The following is a 20,442-nucleotide window of genomic DNA, read 5'->3' as shown; positions in this document are numbered from 1 at the left end:
ATTAATATCTGCACTATGAGGAGATTTGATGTGAAGTCCCTCTTTTTAGCTGCATATTCATTTTCTTTGTTGTTCCTTTTCCATACAATCCATTATGTACAATTACACTAAATATTATTTGGATAGGTTTATAAAGGTTTACAATAGTTGTTTTTAATTCATTAAAACATGTAACATTTAATAACAACACCTTAACTAATTAATTCAGTGTAACATTGATTTGGAAACTCTCTTATGGTCTGCTTTTGCACGATTGTACATCATATCAAATTATATTTGTCACATGTGCCAAATACAACCGGTGTAGACCTTACAGTGAAACGCTAAGCCCTTAACCAGTAAGCCCTTAACCAACATGGCAGTTTTAAGAAAATAGAATTAAGACAATATTTACTAAATAAACTAAAGTTAAAAAATGTTTTATAAAAAAAAGTAACATAATAAAATAACAATGATGAGGCTATACACAGGGGGTACCGGTACCGAGTCAATGTTCGAGGTTACAAGTTAGTCGAGGTAATTTGGAGGCAGGGAAGTCATTTGTAAATTGGGAGGTGCCGGAAGAAAAGGTGAGCCTGAGAGGGTGGTGACCTGGGGGGCTCTGAGTTACTGGAATGCATGAAAGGAAAAATCACTTTTATAATAAAGCATTGCATGTATTATCATCACTTCTGCATACTGGTGTAGAGCAGTAGAGTAGAGAGAGGCGCTTTCAGGAGTTGCACACATGGGGAAATTTTGTGCGGCCTTTATAAACACAAATTGGCCTTTATAAACGCATTTCATACAATTCTACAGGATTTCAGATGAATATAGACATTAGCAGAATATTTGTTAATACCTCACAAATTATCTAAATGACAGGCTTTACTTTGACACGGACAAACTGAGAATCTGAGATCTATGAAAATTACCTTTGTCTTGAATCCATTAATAGCCCAGGCCTAAGTATGTGGAGACACACATATGGGGAGGACATTTTTGTTCTAAAAAAAGCTTTAGTTTCACTGACTCACTCAGGGTAGCCTCGTGGTTAGAGTGTTAGACTAGTAACCGAAAGGTTGCAAGTTCAAATCCCCGAGCTGACAAGGTACAAATCTGTCGTTCTGCCCCTGAACAGGCAGTTAACCCACTGTTCCTAGGCCGTCATTGAAAATAAGAATTTGTTCTTAACTGACTTGCCTAGTTAAATAAAGGTAAAATAAAAACAAATATGCACCTCAATCACCGGCAATAACCGATTTGCTCGTGCCAAAAGCTTACCTCTATTTTGTTTTACTTTGTAAAACAATGCTGTTTGCTCAGTAGGTCTATTTGGAAGTTGATAGCTTCGTAGCCTACAGACAGATTAGTCTACTCTTTTCAGCAGGATCTGAGTTTTCCCGCGATTGTATTTGAAATATTGCAAAAGGCCTGTTTTGCCTGACAGCAGTAATTCTATAACTTTGGCAAATGTATTTAAATGTGTCAGGGGTTCTGTGATATTTCCAGCACCCTTCCCGTGGCTATGATTCAATAAGGAAATAAATGATTAAGTGCAGGGCTGGAGAGATGAGAGTTGCATGCTCATGTCTATCAGAGCAGAGAGAGAGATCATAGATCATATGCTTTTGTTCTAATTTTTACATTACAAACAGTGAAAATAATGTTTAATGTCAAGAGAGGTAACGGATCCTGGCAAATGGGTTCTGCAACAAAACAGTCCAAAACTGAGCACCGAGGTAGGGGTAAAGTGTCTATGCGTAGATAATAAACAGTGAGTAGCAGCAGTGTAAAAACAAAGGGAGTGGGGGGGTCGATGCAAAATGTTTGAGTGGTCATTTGATTCATTGTTCAGCAGTCTTATGGCTTGCGGGTAGAAGCTGTTAAGGAGCCCTTTGGACCTAGACTTGGCACTCCGGTACCGCTTGCTGTGCGGTAGCAGAGAGAACAGTCTATGACTTGGGTGACTGGAGTCTTTGACAATTTTTGGGGCCTTCCTATGACACCACCTAGTATATAGGTCCTGGATGTCAGGAAGCTTGGCCCCAGTGATGTACTGGGCAGTATACCCTCTGTGGCGCCTTATGGTCGGATGCCGAGCAGTTGCCATACCAGGCGGTGATGTAACCGGTCAGGATGCTCTCGATGGTGCAGCTGTAGAACTTTTTGAGGATCTGGGCACCCATGTCAAATCTTTTCAGTCTCCTGAGTGGGAAAAGGCGTTGTCGTGCCCTCTTCACAACATTCTTGGTATGTTTGGACCATGAGGGTTTGTTGGTAATTTGGACACCAAGGAACTTGAAACTCTCGACCTGCTCTAGGACAGCCCCGTCGATGTGAATGGAGGCATGTTCAGCCCTCCTTTTCCTGTAATCTATAATCATCTCCTCTGTCTTGCTCATGTTGAGGGAGAGGTTGTTGTCCTGGCACCACACTACCAGGTCTCATCATTGTTGTGTTGTCAGCAAACTTAATGATGGCGTTGGAGTCGTGAGTGAACAGGAAGTACATGAGGGGACTAAGCACACACCCCTGAGGGGCCCCCGTGTTGAGGATCAGTGTGGCAGATGTGTTGTTTAGTCCCAGCATCCTTAGCTTAGTGATGAGCTTTGAGGGCACTATGGTGTTGAACGCTGAGCAGTAGTCAATCAACCGCATTCTCACATACAGTTGAAGTCGGAAGTTTACATACACTTAGGTTTGAGTCATTATAACTAGTTTTTCAACCACTCCACAAATGTCTTGTTAACAAACTATAGTTTTGGCAAGTCGGTTAGGACATCTACTTTGTGCATGACACAAGTAATTTTTCCAACAATTGTTTACTGACAGATTATTTCACTTATAATGCACTGTATCACAATTCCATTGGGTCAGAAGTTTACATATGCTAAGTTGACTGTAACTTTAAACAGCTTGGAAAATTCCAGAAAATTATATCATGGCTTTAGAAGTTTCTGATAGGCTAATTGACATAATTTGAGTCAATTGGAGGTGTACCTGTGGATGTATTTCAAGGTCTACCTTCAAACTCAGTGCCTCTTTGCTTGACATCATCATGGGAAAATCAAAAGAAATCAGCCAAAACCTCAGAAAATAAATTGTAGACCTCCACAAGTCTGGCTCATCCTTGAGAAGAATTTCCAAATGCCTGACGGTACCACATTCATCTGTACAAACAATAGTATGCAAGTATAAACACCATGGGACCACTCAGCTGTCATACTGCTCAGGAAGGAGACGCATTCTGTCTCATAGAGATGAACTTACTTTGGTGAGAAAAGTGCAAATCAATCCCAGAAGCAAAGGACCTTGTGAAGATGCTGGAGGAAACAAGTACAAAAGTATCTATATCCACAGTAAAACGAGTCCTATAACGACATAACCTGAAAGGCCGCTCAGCAAGGACGAAGCTACTGCTCAAAAACCGGCATTAAAAAAGACAGACTACGGTTTGCAACTTCACACAGGGACAAAGATTGTACTTTTTTGAGAAATGTCCTCTGGTCTGATGAAACAAAAATAGAACGGTTTGGCCATATTGACAATAGTTATGTTTGGAGGAAAAAGGGGAGGCTTGCAAACCGAAGAACAACATCCCAAACGTGAAGCACGGGGGTGGCAGCATCATGTTGTGGGGGTGCTTTGCTGCAGGAGTGACTGGTGCACTTCACAAAATAGATTGCATCATGAGGTAGGAAAATGATGTGGATATATTGAAGGAACATCTCAAGACATCAGTCAGGAAGTTAAAGCTTGGTCGCAAATGGGTCTTCCAAATGGACAATGACCCAAAGCATGCTTCCAAAGTTGTGGCAAAATAGCTTAAGGACAACAAAGTCAAAGTATTGGAGTGGCCATCACAAAGCCCTGACCTCAATCCTATAGAAGATTTATGGGCCGAACTGAAAAAGTGTGTGCGAGCAAGGAGGCCTACAAACCTGACCCAGTTACACCAGCTCTGTCAGGAGGAATGGGCCAAAATTCCCCACTTACTGTGGGAAGCTTGTGGACGGCCACCCAAAACGTTTGACCCAAGTTAAACAATTTAAAGGCAATGCTACCAAATACTAATTGAGTGTTTGTAAACTTCTGACCCACTGGTAATGTGTTGAAAGAAATAAAAGCTGAAATAAATCATTCTCTCTACTATTATTCTGACATTTCACATTCTTAAAATAAAGCGGTGAATCTAACTGACCTAAGACAGGGAATTTTTACTAGGATTAAATATCAGGAATTGTGAAAAAGTGAGTTTAAATGTATTTGGCTAAGGTGTATGTAAACTTTTGTCCATGTGGGAAGGGCAGTTTGTATTGCGATTGAGATTGCGTCATCTATGGATCTGTTGGGGCGGTATGCGAAATTGAGTGGGTCTAGGGTTTCTGTGATGATGTGAGCCATGACCAGCCTTTAAAACCACTTCATGGCTACCGACGTGAGTGCTACGGGGCAGTAGTCATTTAGGCAGGTTACCTTCGCTTTCTTGGGCACAGGGACTATGGTGGTCTGCTTGAAACATGTAGGTATTACAGACTTGGTCGGGAGAGGTTGAAAATGTCAGTGAAGTCACTTGCCAGTTGGTCAGCGCATGCTCTGAGTACACGTCCTGGTTATCGGTCTGGGCCTTGTGAATGTTGACCTGTTTAAAGGTTTTGCTTGCATCGGCTACGGAGAGCGTGATCACAAATGAGTCTGGAACAGTTGGTGCTCTCATGCATGCTTCAGTGTTTGCTTGCCTCAAAGTTATCATTAAAGGCATTTAGCCCGTCTGGTAGGCTCGTGTCACTGGGCAGTTCGTGGCTGGGTTTCCCTTTGTAGTCCTTAATAATTTGCAAGCTCTACCACATCTGATGGGCATCAGAGCTGGTGTATTAGGATTCCATCTTAGTCCTATATTGACGCTTTGCCTGTTTAATGGTTTTTCTGAGGGCATAGCGGGATTTCTTATAAGTGTCTGGATTAGTGTCCGGTCTTTGAAAGCAGCAGCTCTAGTCTTTAACTCAGTGCGGATGTTCCCTGTAATCCATGGCTTCTGGTTGGGATATGTACTTACTGTGGAGACGGCGTCGTCGATGCACTTATTGATGAAGCCGGTGACTGTGGTGGTATACTCCTCAATGCCATTGGATGAATCCCGGAACATATTCCAGTCTGTGCTAGCAAAATAGTCCCGTAGCGTAGCATCCTCGTCATCTCACCACTTTCGTATTGAGCGGGTTAAGGGTTAGGGTTTTTGCTTGTAACCAGGAATCATGATGATAGCATTATGGTCAGATTTTCCAAATGAAGGGCGAGGGAGAGCTTTGTACGTGTCTCTGTGTGTGGAGTAATGGTGGTCCAGAGTTTTTTTCCTCTGGTTGCACATATGAATTGCTGGTAGAAATGAGGTAAAACAGATTTAAGTTTGCCTGCATTAAAGTCCCCGGCCACTAGGAGCGCCGATTCTGGATGAGCATTTTCTTGTTTGCTTACGGCCTTATACAGCTCATTGAGCGCGGTCTTAGTGATTGCACGTTGGCCAATAGAACAGATGGTAGAGGCGGGTTACCCACTCACCAACAAATTCTCACAAGGATCCCTGATCTCTGCCCCCTGTGTTTTCTTCTTTTCTTCATGCGAATGACAGGGATTTGGGCCTTGTCTGGGAGCAACCTTATATCCTTCACGTCAGACTCATTAAAGAAAAAATCTTTGTCCAGTTCGAGGTGAATAATCGTTGTTCTGATATCCAGAAGCTATTTTCGGTCATAAGAGACGGTAGCATCAACATTGTATACAAAATAAGTTACAAACAATGCAAAGAAAAACACATGGCAAAACAAATGGCAGCCATCCCCTCCAGTGCCATTCTTTCTCAACATAGGTCACAAATAAAGCTATCCAAAGTCAAATTGGAGCACAACTCACAAGCCCACCTCCTGCACTGCTCACACCTAATCCAGTCCCCACCTGTCACTGAAAGCAGGGGGAAAGTTGCCAATTGAAAAGCTCTCTCTTAAAAACGTAACTAGCTATCCAGCAATATGATATAAAATGCTGTGTTAAATATTTAAAAGGCTATAAAGTAACATTAACTGTAAAGCTATCAGTCAGCAGTGGAAACATTTACAACTGCCATTAAGTCATGTTATATTTTTAATGTATTTTACCTCAGACAATCTGGTAGTAAGGTTGCTAGCTAGCATTCATAGCAGCTTATGCTAACTAGCTAGCTGGCTAGCATTTACTGCTTGTGAAGTTGCTAACTAGCATGTTAGCATAAACTAGCACTAACTGGGCTAGTCATTGTCTAAATGACAGGTAGAAACACATTCATAACCATAAAGAGGTAACTAGCCCCCAGGGGCCAGGGAGGTGGGTTGCCTCCAGCACACTCATCCAACATATTACTGCTTTACTCAAATGATCTACATTTTTCTCTAAATGTATTTTAAAGCTTTCCTACTTGTATATTTAAAAACTTTTCTAGATTTAACTTCATTGAAATACATCTACAACTTTCTCAAAATGTAAAAAATAATGTAATACATTTACCACAACTTTTGAAGTATCTCCAAAAGTAGTGGTGACACAGGACATTTTTTGTTGAGCAAGTGCAGTGGCAGCCAGGGAAAGTATTGGGGAAATAATTTGGTGACATCTTGTGGTCTTTATGTGAATTACAGGGGGTGGCAGTTACCCCAGGGGGCTAGTTACCTCCTAGGACCCTACTTCACTTCAAGCATCAACCACTGTTTGAGGAGCAAGCTCTTGCTGCCCAACAAGTGATATTCTGCCCAAACTGTATGCCATGGACTCTCAAACCTTGTTCCTGCAGCTACCCAGTGCTTAATTTTGAAATCTGTTCAGGAACATCGATAGTAACATGTTTTCGCAATGAAACATATTTCACTAAACTGTTGACAGCCTTTCTGCGTGCTCGAGAAAGGAATAAAGGAGAGAGGAGGAGATGGAAACGCATGGTGGTGAGATATTCTGTAGAGCTAAAAGTCATTTGTCACCCAGTAATTATGAAAATATAAAAATTACTGGGCACATAAGCCTATTAAAATATTACTAGGCTATACAAAATCAAATACAAATTTCCTAGGTGGCAAAGGTCCGGATGGATAATGTAATTTATCGGCGTAGTGTCAAACCCCCACCACACAACTCATGCGACCCCAAACTGTTCACACCCCTCTTGTTGGCGGAGAGAAAATGTAGCAGTTATTTTTTTTTATGTAACCTCTTTTTATCTAGGCAAGTCAGTTAAGAACAAAGTATTATTTACAATGACAATGACAGCCTATCCCAACAACACTGGGCCAATTGTGCACCACCCTGTATCACAGCTGGATGTGATACAGCCTGGATTTGAACCAGAGACTGTAGTGACACCTCTTGTACTGAAATGCAGTGACTTAGACCTCTCCGCCACTTGGGAGCCCAGGTGTCTTAAAGCTAATTTCCTGCAATTCTATGCATTCTTCCATGTCTTATGTGTGTTTATATGATACCAGGGGTCGAAGCCCGATCTGCGGTCCGTATGGATCCTGTTCTGTGTCCGGATCCAGTCCGCGGTACGCCAGTTGAGTATGGAGGGCCTCGGCTATATGTTCTCTCCCAGGCTAATGGATATCATTTTTGGAGCATAGCATAAGGTAATCAGTCCATCCAGTATGCATAATAATACAGTCCACACTCAAAGGCGATTACTAAAATGTGTTTAATTTTGGAGTATAGGCTATAGCAATTATGTACCAAAGACATATTAAATCAGTTTTGTTTGATGTTTTTCTGCCATGCCTAATATGCGGTAGTCTATGTATTGTATTTAAGCACAATCATCACTTTAATTCAGGTTGTTTTTTGGGGCTTGGGCTCATAAGCCTATGCATAAGCTCTAATATGTCTATGGGAGTTTTGAATGAATCATCCCCCTAGAAAGCACTGTCCATTTCGTTGTGTTAGGCTCTGAAACAACATCCACAACAACCATGTTTTACATTGTTTCAACCTGCTGTTCATCTTATTTCTTCAAATTTATCATCACAGTGAGGTGAGTTTTTAAAGTATGATAGGCCTACTGTTTTAGTGAGCGTTTGATATGATTTCCAATTGTGATTGCATTGATGTCAGAGTGGTTAGGGACAATAGAGCCTGAGTATCAGGCCATTAGGACCTGATGGAGGGTTAATAGAGCCTGAGTATCAGGCCATTAGGACCTGATGGAGGGTCAATAGAGCCTGAGTATCAGGCCGTTAGGACCTGATGGAGGGACAATAGAGCCTGAGTATCAGGCCATTAGGACCTGATGAAGGGACAACAGAGCCTGAGTATCAGGCCATTAGGACTTGATGAAGGGACAACAGAGCCTGAGTATTAGGCCATTAGGACCTGATGAAGGGACAACAGAGCCTGAGTATTAGACCATTAGGACCTGATGAAGGACAATAGAGCCTGAGTATCAGGCCATTAGGACCTGATGGTAGTTAGCAAGTTGGGTACTACCAAAGCATGTCCAGAGTGTTTTAAAGGAGATTACCTTGCAGTCATGACTCATCACTGCCTGTGTGGCGGTAATAAGGTCACCACAACAGCCCTAGTAGCAGCATCATGTTATGGGCATGCTTTTCATTGGCAGGAACTGTGAAACTGGTCAAGATTGAGGGCAAGATTGATGGAGCTAAATACATTTCAGTTGGCAAGAGACGTGGGACTGGGCCGGAGGTTCACCTTGCAGCAGGACAATGACTCTAAGCACACAAGCAAAGCTACACTGGAGTGGTTTAAAAACAAGAATATAAATGTCTTAGAATAGCCAAGTCAGAGCCAAGACCTCAATCTGATTGAGAATCTGTCACAAGACTTGAAAATTGCTGTTCACCAATGGTCCCCAACCAACTTAACCTAGCTTGAGCAATTTTGCCAAAAAGAATGGGCAAAAATTACAGGATCCAGATGTGCAAAGCTGGTAGAGACTTAACCAAAAAAGACTCACAGCTGCAATTGCCGCCACAAGATGCTTCTATCAAGTATTGACTCAGAGGGGTGAATTTTGGGGGACGATTTTTGTTTTTGTTTAATTAACTTTTGTGTCACCCCCCAAAATATTTTGCACCTTCAAAGTGTTAAGTATGTTGTGTAAATCACAATTAAATACATTTTAATTCCAGATTGTAACACAACAAAATGTGAAAAAGTCCAAGGGGTGTGAATACTTATGCAAGGCACTGCATGTGAGAATGCTTTTCATACAGCTCAGTGTTCAACAACATAGTGCCCTCAAAGCTTGTCATCAAGCTCAGGATCCTGGGACTGAACACTTCCCTCTGCAAGTGGATCCTGGACCTCCTGATGGGACGACCCCAGGTGGTGAGAGTAGGCAACCACACCGACACCCTCAATCACGGGGGCCCCCAGGGGTGTATGCTTAGCCCCCTCCTGTAGTCCTTGTTTACCCACGACTGTGTGGCCACACATGACTCCAACTCCATCATTAAGTTTGCTGGTGACACAATGGTGGTAAGCCAACGGCGATCAGACAGCCTACAGTTAGGAGGTCAGAGAAATGGCAGTGTGGTGCCAGGACAACAACCTCTCCTTCAATGTCAGCAAGAACAAGGAGCTGATTGCGGACTACAGGGAACAGGGGGGTGCACACCCCCATCCACATCGACGGCCCACTGCTGGGAAGGTCAAGAGCTTGAAGTTAGTTCCTCTGTGTCCACAGCACTGAGAACTTAACATGGTCCTCTCCCACCAGAACAGCATGAAGAAGGCACGACAGCACCGCTTCTGCCTCAGAACAGCTTGAAGAAGGCACAGCGTGAAGAAGGCATGGCAATGCCGCTTCACTGAGCTCTTCAGTAAGGCCATTCTACTGCCAATGTTTGTATGGAGATTGCATGGCGGTGTACTAATTTTTATACACCTGTCAGCAACTGAAATAGCCGAATCCACTAATTTGAAGGGGTGTCCACATACTTTTGTATATATAGTGTACTTGCATTCCTGTTATTCAATATATTAAAACAAAAAATTATATTATTATCTATATTATTATTATCGCTGCATTGTTGGAAAGAAAGGAGAAAGGGGGATACCTAGTCAGTTGTACAACTGTATGCATTCAACTGAAATGTGTCTTCCGCATTTAACCCAACCCCTCTGAATCAGAGAGGTGCGGGGGGCTGTCTTAATCGACATCCATGTCTTCGGTGCCGGGGAACAGTGGGTTAACTGCTTTGCTCAAGGCTAGAACGACGAGCTCTCAAGGTAAGAATTTCACTGTCCTGTTTTACACCTGTTATATAATCTGCACATGGCTAATGAACTTTGAAACTTGAGATTCACCTGGTATTGTCACATCCTGCCCATGTTGTCGGTGTCCTGACCCCACTTGTCAGGAAGTGAAGTCACAGCTGTGTAGGGAGCAAACACTGTCACAACAGAGATAGAGAGATGGGGGGCGCTGATTCACTGTCAGAGGGCCACCGGCTGCTATGTCCTATGGCTGTGCTCCCTATTCCCAATCGGTCCTGGTCCAAAGTAGTGCACTATATAGGGAATAGGCTGCCATTTTGGATGAAACCCATGAGTCTCAAGTCTCATTATAAAATCCTAGTGGCGTGGCAGTCTAAGGCACTGTATCTCAGTGCTAGAGGCATCACTACAGACGCTGGTTCAATTCCAGGCTGTATCAGAACCAGCTGTGACTGGGAGTCCCATAGGGTGGCGCACAATTGGCACAGCGTCGTCTGGGTTAGGGTGTGGCTGGGGTAGGCGGTCATTGTAAATAATAACTTGTTCTAAACTGACTTGCTTAGTTAACAACAAAAAAAGTAATGCTGCATGTTTCCATTACCTGTGCTGGTAAACGACGAGAGCAGCTCAACAGTACCAAGTGTGTGGTGTGGTACCGGATCCACTGGTGTGAGCCTATTTGAAAGGTCATGACTCATTTGTGGTGAGCTGTGTTGGTGAGAGCTGCAGGAGGGAGAGAGGATGAACATTTGAATCACTTCATACATGAGACAGGCTTGTTAATGTCGATGAATAGGCGGTCCCACTGAAGCCACAGTGTCTGGGCGAGGCACCTCACTCACTGCATGTCGACCGACTAAAGTTGCCATCTGTGTGCCAGGGTACCGTCATTCTTTTGGAGAAAGGGAGCCCTAAGAATAGTCTCAGACATTAAAGAGTGATACTGGGGAGAGAGGGAAAGAGGGAGAGAAGGAGAAGATGCTACGCCTCTGGCCCATTCAACTGACTCATGGCTTTAACAAGGGTAAGTCATACTACCAAAAGTTCCTAACAAAGGATAGGGGGCTCTGTATTTCTTTCCTCGTGTTGATTTGTTTTGTTCAGCACAAGTCAAATATTATGCAATTAACTCTGCAGCAGAGAGACGATGACAAATGGTGTTTGTGGCTAAGAAACCCCCTTTGAGGAACTAGCAGCAATGCAATTTCATGCGGCTTGTGCCAAATAGTGTGTGTTCAAAGTCGACAATGTTTTAATTATGTCACTTTTGCAACGTCTCAGTGGTTTAAGTAATAAAAAAAAACATAACGGGTTTATGCAGCGGTTAAACCCTACTTCCTTTGTCAAATCAATAACCAAATCCTCTTAGGTAAAACTCATTGTTGCGCTGCTGTTTGGCTCAGATTATGTGCTCCTGTTCTTTGTTGGGTATTAGAGAGACGATTCAGATCCCTCCCCCACTGTTTAGTGAGATTACTTTTACCTACGTGTTAGCTGTAAAGATCAAAGAAACAATGTAGCGTAAATGCTAAATACATGTCAAGCGTGGTTTTGTGATTAGATGGTGGTGTTAACCTTTTATTCCAATATACATAGATTAAAATCGAGGGGAAGATCATTCCTCGATCAGGGTGTCCAGGGATTGGGAAGAGGAATTTTGAGGTTAGATGATTGTGCAGTTGGATGTAGAGTAGCTACTGGACCCTATTTTGAAATTCAGCAGGCTTTGACACACCGGGCTATTGTCCCTGAAAATAACAGATAAAGACTTTTCCCATCCATCTTCACAATCACAAATGTTCATATCCTCACACACACACACCTGTTTCTTAGAGGGAGCTTGATCCAAATAGTGCGGTCCAAATCATTGGATATAAAGTTTTTGGAAACTGTTTCTTTCAGTTAAGAAGTGTCCAACCTCGTTGAATAAAACATTCTGGTAAATTCAAATTAACCCAATATTTTCCCCTGACATAAGTGTTTCCCTCTGAAAGGCAGGAGGTGACTACCCTGCCAAAAGGAGGTGGGTGGCTTAAGGCTGCCATGTTACATTAGCCTTGTGAGGTTCCTGCTCCAGGCCCCTTATGTTCCTCTGTCAAATTACTCTGTAATCGAGAAGAGGCAGAAAGGCATGTTCACCAATCCAGTAATTATGTTTACTCCGCTCTCCCCAGCATGCACCATACTGTAGCTGGTGGTCCAATGGGTAGCCTATTTCATATGAACCCATCCATTGTAACATTATTTAATTTGTAACATGATTTAAGTTGTAACACGATTTAATTTGAAACGAGCACAATTACATATTTCAAAAGACAAAAGTACATACTTTTGAAACAACTGAGCAGGAAAGAAAGAAAAAATGTGAATATATATTTTTTCATGCCAGATCCTATTAGCAAAAGCATTTTAGTTCTAGCCCAGTGAGCTGTCCTGGACTGTTTCTCCAACATCTGTTTCTAATTATTCTGGGTTTTGTTATCAGATCCCCGTCTTTGGAAATTGCTTTGCAGATTTGCATATGGTTGGCGATAGACTATTAATTGCTTTTTATATTTTCCTAAGGAAACAAAGATAATTAATGACAGCTCAAGGCCAATTAAGGCGAAAAACAAGTGCAGGAGGAGAAGTTGTCACACACAGCATCGGTCTGTCGCCGCTGTCACCGTCGAGCGCGTATGCGGTTGGCGGGACTGCCACCTGTGTGCCAACTGGTGCCCACCACGCTGAGAGAGGTACTGCTGGGAAAGACTATCTCCACTGAGCCCAGAGACCAACCATAGTGGAGAATGATCGGAGTAAAAACTCAGTGGTTTTACCACACAATGCTTCCTGATTCCTTGAAAACAAACACATGCATAGATGGAGAGAGAGAGAAAGAGAGAGGGAGGGAGGGAGTATGAGGCATCTCAGCAGATGCAGAGAGAGCCTGGAGAGGGAGCTGGAAGGCGGTGAGGGACAGTTGTGAGCTGGCATGTTGAGAGGGGCTTTTAGAGATGAAGCTCCAGCACAAACAGAGGGTTGAGCCAGCTGGGAGGGAGGTTGGGAGAGAGATTGTTGGCTCATAAAGGTCAGACTGTACCTGAAGAAACCTTGGTCTGTCTCAGGTAGCCAGACCTTTCTCTGAACTGAGACGGCACTTTGAAAACCATTCTGTAGAAAAAAGTTGTTGCTTGCACCAACATTGTGTAAATCTGCCCTTAAATCTGCCACAGTTTCATGAATCCTTGATTGCAATACCTAATTGTTAACCTCTGGAACCCTCGACTTTTGAGACCAGACATAAAAAACAACAAAGCACAAGCTCCAACAACCATGTTAGAAATGTAACAACCAAGTGATAAAACCCTAAATATTAGCCCCTTCAAATGAACTTAAACTGATTGATAGAAAATACCACTTTATATACAGTATGTGTGAGTTGCAGTCAGTTTTGGAATGGGTGGCTTGTCATGAACTAAAATCATTGTATTTGGTACAAATAATTTCCTAAATTATAGACCTCAGCTGAATCTGACAATGAATGATGTGGCTGTTGAGCAAGTTGAGGAAACTAAACTTCTCGGTGTCACCCTAAGACTGTAAATTGTCATGGTCAAGGCTTATTGATGTAATTGTTGTAACGATGGGGAGCATTTTGTCTGTAATAAAGAGATGCTCGGCATTTTTAACACCACAGTCAACCAAACAGTCTCTAGTTGTATCTAATTTTATCTCATCTTGACTATTTCCCAGTGATATGGTCAAGTGCTGCAAAGAAGGAGCTAGAGCAGCACGTCTTGCATTTCTATGTACACCGAGGGCGAATGTCAACAGTATGCATGTCAGTCTCTCTTGGCTCAAAGTAGAGGAGAGATTGACTGCATCAATTCTTGTTTTTGTGAGAAATATGAATGTGTTGAAAATCCCAAATTGTCTGTGTAATGAACTTACATATAGCTCATACAAACATACTTACCCCACCAGACATGCCACCAGGGGTCTCTTCACAGTCCCCAGGTCCAGAACAAATGCAAGGAAATGTACAGTATTATGTCGAGCCATGATTGCATGGAACTCCCATCTTATATATGACGCAAACCTGGTTTCAAAAAACGAATAAAGTAACATCTCACCACGCCTCTCCCCATGCGACCTCATTTTTGTGTGTATGTACTGACATTGATGTGTAACTGGTAGATGCACACACACACACTCTAAAACACATTCTATGCACACCCACACATTATTATTCTTTAGTTGTATTGCTTATTTTCTTTGTGTGTCATTTGTGTGTTTTTGGTTGTATTTTTTTTTAAATATACATGTAAATATATAGATCTGTAATGTCTATGTTAATGTTTTTTTTTTTAATATATGTAAATTGTAACGTCTTTATGTCCATGATGGTTTTTGTTATGTATTGGACCCCAGGAAGACGAGCCTGTCACCATTGGCGTCGGCTAATGGGGATCCTGATCAAATAAAATACAAAATAAAAAAAAGTGTAAGGAAGCAAGATTAAGTGCCCCTGTTTGTGTGTGGTTAGTCGTTGAATCTCCTCCCCTTGGTGAACATGTCGTTAAGCGTTTCAGTCTTTTGATGTCTGCTACAGAACATGAGCTGAACAAGCCACACACAGAGAAGTCTGTGTCAGAAATGGAACCCTGCTCCTTATATAATGAACTGCTTTTAACCGGAGCCCTTTGGGCCCTGGTTCAAAATAATGTGCCATATTGGGAATGGGTTTCCATTTGGGATGCATAGGCCTGCTATAGCTCCAGCCTGTTCTCCCAATGTCTCTGGTAGTTGGCACCATGGTAGTTCTTATAAATTAACAAAATGTTAAAAAAAGATTATTAACAGATCTCAAAATAATGTACTGTATGGTAAACGCACAGTTAGCAATCTAAAGCAGTATAGTATGTTCCCGAAAGGGAGAGTTCGACCTTTAGAAAATTAGATTGCTTATGTGTTGGAGTTGATTGTGATTTACATTATTTAATAACTCCAAACTTGAATTTTATTTAGTTTACTGTGCTTTTAATGTTCTGTATTTACTTGTTATCTATGTATCAGTTGGCTACAGTATTTTGTGTTTAAATGCCCACACCAGTAGAAATCCACTTTTTCAAGCTGAAAGATGATGGCCAAAGCTTACCCATGATGTTGCACAACAGTCATCACTTTAGTCAAAGTATGATTATATATGGGCTTGAAGTGACAAATCCGAACTTCGTGCAAATCCATGTGAATGCAGTGTCTTTTCCTATGGTATGACATACACATATTTTCAGCCTACGTTTCGTTTCAGGGCTAGGTTTTATTTGAATGTCACCACCCAACAGCATGGCATTGTTTATTCATCAGAAACAACTGCAAAGTTCTTCCTCTTTGTGACTGAGATGAGCCAAACAGCCTTGTGTCCACTTTTTACCTGAAAATTATCATAATTCATTGGATCATTTGTCAATTTTCATGTATTTTTGAGCTAGTCTGTATTCAAATATATATATATCTCCCTCCGTTGCCCCAAGATGAATGGTTTTGGCCACATAAGTTTTGCTTCACTTCACACACCACTGCTTTGATTGGGGTAACGTTAGCTGGCAACCACAAGTGTCTATCCAGATAATGAAAAGGCACCCGCAAAAGAAAATGTAAGGAACTTATAGTTAGTTACATGTCATTTGCGGCATGCATGATCACTAGAAAAGTCATTGTAGCCTATCATTTCACTTCTCCTGTGAGAACCATGAGCATGGGCTGGCTTGGAAGCCAGCAACCTACAAAGGTTGCACCATGTCCATTACGATGTAGAAAAACACATATCAGCTATCTTTATATAGTTATCCATATTACCTTCTTATTCGTTCTAACTATTTCTATGTCAGAGATAACAATAGATTGCCACATCAAAGATAGGCCAGTGGTTTCCATCTGTGGCAAGTTTTCCCTAAATCAATGCTTATGACAAATCCAGCTGACTAATCTTTTGAATACGGTGTAAAAGAAAACCAGCAAAAACAGATATCTTTAGCTAGCTAGATAAGGTTAGCAAGATAATTAGCTAGCTAGATAGCTAGCTACGGTTAACATGCCTGCTAGCTACACTGACAACTATCAGTGCCCTATTTGTTGATGTTAAGAAGTCCCATTCCCAATCCTTGAATATATATAAATAACCTTTTGTCATTCGTTGGAGGTGGAACCTAAACATGCATTTCATGTCTAGGACAGGAAATTGAAATAGTGGCGGCAACTTCCTCCTTGAAAGTCGCAAAACCAAGGGGATTCATAAAACGTTAGCATTAAACGTTCTGTACACTCATGTTGCAGTAGTTACAAATCAGTTGAGCGGCCATCACCTCCTTTTAAATGACGTAACAACAACAAAAAACACTCTACAACCAATAACAAAATAACAACAAGCATGTGTCACGTAAACAACATTAAGCTACACCAGTGTTTTTCTCTGAGCATAGAGGGAGGGAGGCGGAGAGGGGAACAGATGGACGGCTTTCATTTTGTGATTATGAATCTAGTGGGTTATTTAGTCATGTTTCCGGGAATAAACAATGCTGTGATTAGGATTCACCAGACGCCCTGTGTTTGACGAAAACGGCTTTTAATAATTATCTTGGCACAATTAGAGTCACTGGGCCCTTCTGATTGCCATGGCTCCTCCAGGCAGGCTGCACTCCTCATGTTCCCTCTCTTTTTTCAATGTCTCTACTAGTCTATTTATAGTATATATTTTTTCTTGGAATTACAACAATAAGGCGAAGACTTTGTGGTACCTGCATGTAGAGTTTGCAAAAAACCTGGGATTTTGCAACCCCACGTTCCCCACCCCCCCTTTTTCCTGTTCTCCTCTGAAATGGATTAGGAATCACAACACTTTCTTCCCTTCCTTTGTGCAATAGATGTTGGGCATTATTAGAGATACAAATGGCAATACACATATTTTCAAGTGCATTAATTGTTCATAAAAGGAATGAAATGCATAGAAATAAAATAAATTGAATGGAGTCCCCATTCAAGTCAATGATCAGTCTGTTCTATTCATTCTATTTATATTTAATCCTACCCAATAGTCAAAATCCAGTTAGATAACCTTTAAAAAACTGGGCCCTGATGTGATTCCAACTTCCAAGCCTGTAGAATTGATATAGCCAACAACATTTTCTGGAAGCAAAACTGTAAGACCCTGTGATATACAGTGCATTCGGAAAGTATTCAGACCCTTGACTTTTCCCACATTTTGTTACATTACAGCCTTTCTCTAAAAAATTGTTTTTTTTAAATGATCATCAATCTACACACAATACCCCATAATGAAAAAGAGGGGGGGGATGTTTTTATTAAAAATAAAAAACAGAAATACCTTCTTTACATAAGTATTCAGACCCTTTGCTATGAGACTCAAAATTGAGCTGAGGTGCATTCTGTTTCCATTGATCCTCCTTGAGATGTTTCTACAAATTGATTGGAGTCTACCTGTGGTAAATTCAATTGATTGGACATGATTTGGAAAGGCATATACCTGTCTATATGAGGTCCCACAGTTGACAGTGCATGTCAGAGCAAAAACCAAGCCATGAGGTCAAAGGAATTGTCCGTAGAGCTCCGAGACAAGATTGTGTCGAGGCACAGATCTGGGGAAAGGTACCAAAACATTTCTGCAGCATTGAAAGTCCCCAGGAACATAGTGGCCTCCATCATTCTTAAATCGAGGACGTTTAGAACCACCAAGACTCTTCCTAGAGCTAGCTGCCCGGCCAAACTGAGCAATCGGGGAAGAAGGACCTTGGTCAGGGAGGTGACCAAGAACCCAATGGTCTCTTTGACAGTGCTCCAGAGTTCCTCTGTGGAGATGGGACAACCATCCAGAAGGACAACCATCTCTGCAGCACTCCACCAATCAGGCCTTTATGGTAGAGTGGTCAGACGGAAGCCACTCCTCTGTAAAAGGCACATGACAGCCTCTTGGAGTTTGCCTAAAGACACCTAAAGGACTCAGACCATGAGAAACAAGATTCTCTGGTCTGATGAAACCAAGATTGAACTCTATGGCCTGAATGCCAAGCGTCACGTCTGGAGGAAACCTGGCACCATCTCTACGATGAAGCATGGTGGTGGCAGCATCATGCTGTGGTGATGTTTTTCAGCGGCAGGGACTGGGAGACTAGTCAGAATGAGAGGGAAAGATGAACGGAGGGAAGCACAGAGAGATCATTGAGGAAATTTGGAGAAACTCTCCAAATACAAGTGTGTCAAGCTTGTAGCTTCATACACAAGAAGACTTGAGGCTGTAATCGCTGCCAACGGTGCTTCAACAAAGCACGGAGGTTTGGCAAAGGAACCCAGATCCTCAAAAAGTTATACAGCCGCACCATCGAGAGCTTCCTGACCGGTTGCATCACCGCCTGGTATGGCAACTGCTCGGCATCCGACCGTAAGGCGCCACAGATGGTAGTGCGTACAGCCCAGTTCATCCTGCCATCCAGGACCTATATTATATTAGGCTGTGTCAGAGGAAAGCCCAAAAAACACGGCAGTCATCCAAGTCATAGACTGTTCTCTCTGCTACCGAATGGCAAGCGGTACCGGAGTGCCTTAGTCTAGATCCAAAAGGCTGCTTAACAGCTTCTACCCCCAAGCCATAACACTGCTGAACAATTAATCACCCAGACTATTTGCATTGACACTCCCCCCCAGCTGTTTATTATCTATGCATAATTACTTTACCCCTACCTACATGTACAAATTACCTCGACTAACCTGTGCCCCCACACATTGACTCGGTACCCCCTGTATAGAGCCTCATTATTGTTATTTTATTGTGTTACTTTTTCTTTTCTTTTTTTTTTGACCTTAGTTTGAAAATATTTTCTGAACTGCATTGTTGGTTAAGGGCTTCTAATTAAGCATTTCACGGTATTCGGCGCATGTGACAAATACAATTTGATTTGAGTAAAAAGGTCTGAATGCTTATGTAAATGTGCTAATTCTATTTTTATTTTTAATACATTTGCAAAAATTTCTAAAAACCTGTTTTTTCTTTGGGGTATTATGGGGGTATAATATTTAATTATGGGGTATTGTGTGTACATTGATGAGGGGGGGGGGATTCATCCCTTTTAGAATAAGGCTGTAACTTAACAAAATGTGGAAAAAGTCAAGGGGTCTGAATACTTTCCAAATGCACTACAAAAGCGATCCAGGAGAAGGAAGAGGATGCATTACAAATGGGCCCCTATTCCCTATATATTTAAGGAATAGGTTGCCCTTCAGGACGCCCATCCATAGTGCTGTTTGAACCAAATCACAAAATAAGAGGATTTCTTATTCAGACAAGAGTCATGCCGCAGAGGGCAATCATCCTGAACCCTGTCCAGACGCAGACTGGGGTGAGGTGCCTGAAAATGTCATAAAGTACCATTACAGTTAATGAGACGTCAGAGTCCAAACGCATGTAGAGGGCCAGGCAGGCAGCCCTGGTGCGTCTCTTACAGGGCTAATAACAATGGATCCTCAAAAGATTCACAGAATCAAAAAGGAAGCGGCCATGTCTCAAAAGAGGGCCAAATGTGAATGTCCTCACACCTTGGTATTTTTCTTTGAAAAGTGAGTTGGTGTGGATGGTAGGTGTCCCATTAATAGGAGCTGTAGAGCTGCTGTAAAATGGGTGATGATTAGGTTACCTCTGACCATATTAACCTTAACTTCCGCTCTGCAAGCACACACTCCCATCTAAGCAAACTAAAGAAAAAAGGAATGACATACTGGTGATGAATGTAAAGCTAGAACGTGCACTCGCTACATATTCAAATGAAAATAACATATTATATTCCAATTGCAGGGTAGGCTAATCATGTATGTCTTTTTGTTTATCATTTATTCTGTTCAATTGTCAGGGACCATATGCAATCATGACACTGACTATTACTGGGTCAAATACAAAACTGAGCAAAGATCAGTGTCGAGGTGCGACACTTTACCCTACTCCACAATGCAAGCAACAAAATTGTCATGGTTAGTGTTGATGTTCAATCATGTTACCATCTCTCGACTGGAGTGTCAAATAATAGCTTGTATAGTGTTATGTGTTTCTATATCTGTTTCTACCTCTAGAAATAGAATTACAGTAAAGGGTGTAGCCCATCAGACCACAACAATTTGACTGTACCCTCATGGATACACTCAGTAATTATATTTCTATGTTTC

The 20,442-nt window shown here is 41.9% G+C and overlaps 1 protein-coding gene across 3 annotated transcripts in view; it reads left to right on the top strand.

Moving 5' to 3' along the window:
• The window catches only part of LOC112263410 (glutamate receptor ionotropic, delta-2), a 542,976-nt gene that overhangs the window by 493,408 nt on the left and 29,126 nt on the right, over window positions 1–20,442 (top strand). The gene's annotated exons all lie outside the window — the stretch shown is intronic.

This window comes from Oncorhynchus tshawytscha, linkage group LG12 (assembly GCF_018296145.1).
Source record: "Oncorhynchus tshawytscha isolate Ot180627B linkage group LG12, Otsh_v2.0, whole genome shotgun sequence".
Classification (NCBI taxonomy): domain Eukaryota; kingdom Metazoa; phylum Chordata; class Actinopteri; order Salmoniformes; family Salmonidae; genus Oncorhynchus; species Oncorhynchus tshawytscha.
Note: the sequence above shows the minus strand (reverse complement) of the source record. Positions and strands in the feature narration are given on the sequence as shown.